This window comes from Dermacentor andersoni, chromosome 6, assembly GCF_023375885.2.
Source record: "Dermacentor andersoni chromosome 6, qqDerAnde1_hic_scaffold, whole genome shotgun sequence".
NCBI classification, from domain to species: Eukaryota; Metazoa; Arthropoda; class Arachnida; order Ixodida; family Ixodidae; genus Dermacentor; species Dermacentor andersoni.
In genome coordinates, this window is record NC_092819.1 from 6,531,640 (window position 1) to 6,537,740 (window position 6,101).

At 47.2% G+C, this 6,101-nt stretch overlaps 1 long non-coding RNA gene across 1 annotated transcript; it reads right to left on the minus strand.

The window, feature by feature from the left end:
* Nucleotides 1–363: 363 nt before the first annotated feature.
* Nucleotides 364–2,853, minus strand: LOC129382191 (uncharacterized). Its single transcript, XR_008610274.2, has 4 exons — nucleotides 1,932–2,853; nucleotides 1,655–1,828; nucleotides 1,376–1,573; nucleotides 364–1,206 (listed from the first exon to the last, which is right to left on the minus strand). It is a non-coding gene; the product is annotated as an uncharacterized lncRNA (long non-coding RNA).
* Between the last annotated feature and the right edge of the window lie 3,248 nt (nucleotides 2,854–6,101).

Sequence of the window (6,101 nt, forward strand, 5' to 3'; positions counted from 1 at the left end):
CCTATAAAAGCGCTACGGTGCTCCCTTCAGCGGGGGCTTTGTTTTTTGCTGCTTATTCTTAAGATGTGTATTAATTAAAGACGGCGAGCGCCTGTGCAGACGTAGGGACATTAACGTATCACGCCCAGCAGTCGCTTGAGACAACGCTGTGGTGAATTGATCCACCCCCGTCAACGCTTCTTCGCCTAATAAATTTAGTTGACACATGTATTTTTTATAGTTGTCCGCGGATATTATGGGACGTGCAAATGAGTTGGAAGTGATCTGTGAGCAGTGACAAGGACGAAGTTAAATACTATGAACATATATTTATTTAGGTCAAAGCTTAATTCATTTTCTTTTTAACGAACAAAACACAACACACACAGTGACACTTTTTATTTACTTTGTGCACAAAAAAGTAATTTTGAGCTACTTTTGCTCAAAGCAATTTTGCTCTCTTTATGGCTGCTTGCACCTGTTTTGTGAGCGATGCCCCACTGTTCATTTTTTATTTTTTTTGAAATGAAGTGCATGCGCATGACAAGATAGAACTTGATGACATTAGCAGTCACCTCCTCATAATGATTGTCACATCCTAGTGCCGGCACAGATGCTTTGTCTAGCCCGTCCAGGATGCTCCAAAATAAGTCACCAAAAACTGCGTTACTGTCGAGTGTGTGACGAATTATTTCTTCTATGTGTTTGATGACGATGAACATTCTGAAAGAAGGTTCACGTAAGCACCCTGGCTTGAATGACCTCAGCTCTGTCAAAAGGCTATGCGAGGGTCGTGGGTCACCCGCACTTGGTGGCACAGAAGCACTTTCCAGTGATTCAACACACCGTTCGCAAGACATGGATTTCGTAACTTTCTTCAATGTATATCCAGCCAGGTAGTAGACAACCATTTCTTGTGTTCCTACTTTTTGGTACCCGTGGTCGCCCAAGTCATTCATGTGGCCTACTGAAAGACTCATCCCACATAGCTTCTTGTATAGCTTTGCTTCAACTGCACCTTTCAGCTCAGCAGCAGCCTTCGCCTTTTGCCCCAAGCTGTCGTGAAGAGACACCAGTACACCATCGGGAGCGCCAGAGCAATTTCCTCTCACTGTATTTTTCACAGGTGTGAACAAAGACAACAATCTATAAATCTGGCTGAATTGAACTACGTACGGATGGGTGGTCATCGTCGCCATGAAATGAACGGACAACTCCGAAAAATTTCTGAAATGAATAAAGAAAGCATTCTGTGAGTGATTTTGCCTGCGCACTTTTTAATTTAATGGTGCAGTAATAAAAGTAATCACTATAAAACAAACTTTGCATTTGCGGTTTGTGCATGCATTAAAAATTCAGCAGCTCTCCACATTTTCCACAAGCATGTGCGCATTACCTCTAGGAGATCTTGGTTGAGCTTCACTGTCAGTATGTAGGGGACACCAGCTTCGTGGAGCTCATCAATTATGTCGAGTACCGACACTAGCGTAACACGCAAAGCTTCGGTTGTTTGTCGCGAGGCAAACATAAGCATGTTTCGGTGGTGGTAGTTGTGTTCCGTGATGTTGAGCAGGTCGAGAAACTTCTTGATTATCTGCGCAAATAAATGAATTTATAGTTTGCACTAACTGTAGTGCTTCCATTAAAACGTCATGTACACTGGCTTAAAGCGTACCTCAATCTTCGGCGAGGCCTTTCGTATTCCTTCTGCAGGATGCTTTGTGTTGAGTGCATCAAAGACGTCATTCATTGTCATTGTAAACGCTTCTGTTCCCTCCGAGTCTTGGAGGCCTTCAACGCTTTCTGCCCTGTATAACTGCAATCCAATAGCAGTACTGCGGCTGAACAGCTGTGGAAGGCAAACAAAGTGTAACAGTTGTAGTTGAAAAAACTTACAAAGCAACAGAGAGCCACCTTCTATTTTTGGCATATTACTATTTTTAATCGCTCACCTGGGGTGCGATCGGAGATGGTTGTTCGGCGCGTTCGTTCGGTTACCGGCGCGCGCGATTGGCCTTCTCCGCGCCGACGTCGCCAGCCGCGGGGCGCCGCCCCGTTTTTGGTGACGTCAAAATGACGACACGCTCCTGTCAATCATCCGCCCACCGAGCATTTCGTCCGAACGCGACGGGAGTTGAGAAGTTTGGAGCGATCATACGGCTTCGCATGGCGCGTCTGGTGGATTGGATTGGATCCAACAGGCGGCCTTTTCGGCTTTCTTTCGGCTGCGGAATAGCACGTTTGAATCCAATCCATAGTTTAATTCGAGAAAATGGCGCTTCCGTTGGGAACTTTTGTTGTTGCGCTGGCGTTTCTAGAGGAAGGAGGAGAGCGGGTGGCGGTGCGATACGCGTTTGAAGAAATGGCAGAAAGTGAATTCCGGCGTCGTTTTTGTTTCTCGAAACAAATAATTCGTTGGTTGTACAGATAAATCGACAACATCATTGGTGCCAGCGAGCCACTGGAATGTTGTCGCTGCCCCTTGAAAAGTGCGCCACTCCTCCCGTCGTTTTCTTTTTCTTTTTTCTTCTCGCTGTGCGCGACACCACCTAGGGACGACGCAAAGAACCTAATAGTTATAAATTGCAGTAGTCACACGTACTACTATTTGAAAACGTGTTTGGGCTTGAGAAGATAAAATACGTTTTTTTAGGTAACGATTTCATTCATTTGGAAGACGAGAAACATTTCGTTTTGTAGTATACTGTCTGCAAGCAGACGACAAACGACGGAAGTAAACTTCCGGGGAGGTCACCGCTTCCTGATTGGCTGCTCTCTCCGCCCCGCTGTCACAAATTTTGCATACTGCAACTTTGTGACGTTGCAGCAACTGAACAGAACGCGTATCGAACAAAATATCTCCGATCGCGCCCCTGTGCAGCGAGTCGCACATTCATTCACTGCAAGTTTGTGGGGTTTACGTGCGCTGCTGAGAGCTTGGGGACGACTTTGAGATTATGCTTTCTTTCGCACTCATATGGGAGTTGATAGTGGGAAAAGTTTATGCGGTAATCTCCAGCCTGAAAAACAGTTATCGACGCCAATCAGCACATGTTATATATGGAATAAACTACGCTAGCTCACCTGTCCATATTTGTACTTGAGCAAATGGTTGCGTACACACTTGAGGGCATGTGGCACATCACACAGGAAATAAAGGTACGCGCTCAGGCAGGAATGGATGTGGAATCTTGTGAGAAGGTGAGGTTACGCTGCCGCTGATTCCCATCTGCTGCCACATCGAGCGATTGTTCCCAGCCCCGTCACTGACTACGGCGATCACCATAGCACCATGTTTATGCAATTGCGTTACTGCTTGCAACACCAGCTCTGCTAAAATCTTGCCAGGCGCAGCACCTTTCGTGGCAAAGGTGGCAATCGGTTGCACCCAGCTCTCCAAAAGTGGTACGAACATCAGCACGAGCGCATGATCTGCAAGTTGGTCAGTTCCTTCATTTGAAATACCGCCGTAGTCCACAAAACCATCAAGTTTGAAGGTTGACTTGTTGAAATCGTACGCCTGGCGTAATTTAATTTGATCCAAAATCAGTGTGCCGAATTTCTTCCCATCTGCTCTGTTGCCCAGCTGTTTTCCAATAGCTTCCATACAGAGAGGATTGAAACCATACTTGCATGGTATTCCTTTCAGTATTTGTGTGAGACGGCTCAGGGAGGGCAAGGGCAGCATGTTCATGTCAGACAGAAGCTTATATGCTCGAGGGCTCGCTATCCTCAGTATTAAACAATTCAGAAGCCAGTATATACGCATTGTACCGCGCGCCACAGAGACTTTGCTTTCAACTGTTTAAACGATGTCATAAATGCAAGTCGCTGCAAAGGCGGAAGTTCGGCCAACGCTTCCTCGATTCTGTTATCGGGCATTTCAGAAAGCCTTTTCTTCAGAGCCAAAATTTCCTTCTTTGCTTTTGATGCGCAGCAGCCGCCCTAAGCAGCCTCTTCTTCACATTGCGTTTCTGATATCGCTTGAGCGTTGCGCTCGGTGCCTTAATGCTCAGTCGAAGTTTCCTCTGTAGACGGAGACAACGCGCGCAGACTAGCTGCTTTGTAAGTACATTGCACTGCTTGTGATGCATGTTATCTGATGTCGCCGAGTCACGCTGGCCTGCTCTCACGCCCGCACATATGTTCAAGCTGTCTGCTTCTCTCAGGATTCTTTCCACACTTGCAATGCTAGTCGCAGCTCGAAATAGCCTCTTGTGAATTTTGCTGTAGCCGTTTATGCAGCAAGTACCATCCTCTTCAAGCACAACAGTTTTCATTACTCGCAGATGCCCGCGGCTACCAGTTGCCTCATATAAAATACTCCACATATCGCTTCTGTGTTGCGTCGTCCTCAACAATTTCGAACTTCCAGAGTGCAGAAGGCAGTGTCACGTTCGTGAGCTCGTTGAGCGCAAAGTGTGTAGCGCATATTTCTGAAGTTCCTTCTTCCAAGCCCAACAGCAGGTTTGAAGTTGAAGCGCTGTCACTACAAGCTTCGCCCGATGTACTTGCCGGCACTTGCGCTCGTTCTTTTGGTGGATGTCGCTTTCGCTTCACATTTTTCGGCTTTGAGATGCGCTCAGGCAGCCCAGGAAAGAGCCGAGGAAGTGCGCCGGGAACAAGCATCCATTTCCCGCGAGGAATCAATATTTCTTTGTTACCCACAACATGCTTGTAGTATTTCAAAATGTCGTCGTCCTCAAAGTGGCGTTCACACACTTTTGGTTTGTTTGTGAGACGTTTGTCTTTTCGGTGTAGCATGCGCTCCCAACTTTTAAACTCTCCAGCGTCTTGCGGCGGTGCGAAAAAATGGTGACCAGCGGCATCGTGTCTAAGGCCGCTCGTGCAGCCGGGGGCAAAACAGCACGGCATAGGGAACTTCTTGCTGTCATGAGATGCGGAAACGCTTCTTCAAGAAGCTTTTCAAGAGAGCAAATCGCGACACATCACACAACACCTACAAAACGGAGAAGGATAGCGACTCACGGTGCAGCGCAACCAACATGAAACCAGAAGTGAAAGCAGAAGTCAAGTTCCAAGTTCCTTACCAGAAACTAATTTGCAATACATAGCTCAGATATCACAATATTTCACAAAGAGGCTCAAAATTAAGAACTGCGAAATAACTACTTCTCAAAATATAAAACGGAAATCTACCAGAAATGAAGCAACTTCTATCAGAAACGAAACAAAAAGTGACGAAAGACGCGATCGCAGCGCCGCTAGTTCGCGTGACCACCATTTCGGCCATCTCCCGAGCGGAGCTGTGAAACTGAAGTATGTCTAAGAACGTTGACCCCTGGTACAACGATGGATGGATGGATGGATGGAAGGTAGGAGCGTCCCCTTTGAAACGGGGTGATGGCAGTTGGCACCATGCTCAGATTTTTATTTTTGTCTGTGTTGTGTGTTATTGAATTCCTCGATTTCCTTTAAGTACGTCTTCCTACCCTTTTAACCTTATGTCACCTCTCTGCTTTTGAGCCACCAATCCTCCAATCGCCTTTTGCTAATTTCCACATATTTATTTACATGACTATTATTATCTGTGAACCCTAGGGCCTCAGGAAGGGTGACTGTGGCCGCATCGACATCGGGCTTGATACCATCACACACGGAGGAAGGGAGAGGCCCTGACGTCACTCTTTGTGAAGCAAAAGTGAAGCCGGAATTTGGCGTTGCTCATGGCGATGCTCCGCCTTTTGGGCCACCCTCCTCTCTTGTTTACATCTTTCGCGAAACCACGCCGCGCTGCGCGTGGTGTCGCGCGCGGAGCGCGCGCGCTCGCGCAACATCTGGCAGAGCACGGTGCAGGTAACACAGCGCAACAAGACACGGTGACTAACGCAAACCCGCCCACTCAGCGCCTTTGCCACGGCCCGAAACCTACCAGAGCAACACGTGTCAGCGCTCAAAACCATAACAACGCCGCCATTGTGGCCCAAAAGGCGTGGCCATACAACAAAAAATAAAATAAAAAAGCAGCAAGAAAATGAGAACCTACTACGTCATTTCCGCCACACTTTTCTCCTAGCGCGCGGAGGGGGTGGGGCCTCTCCTTAGTTTCCTTCCTCCGTGCCATCACATTTTAGTATGAGGTGTTCCATTGTTTCTACACA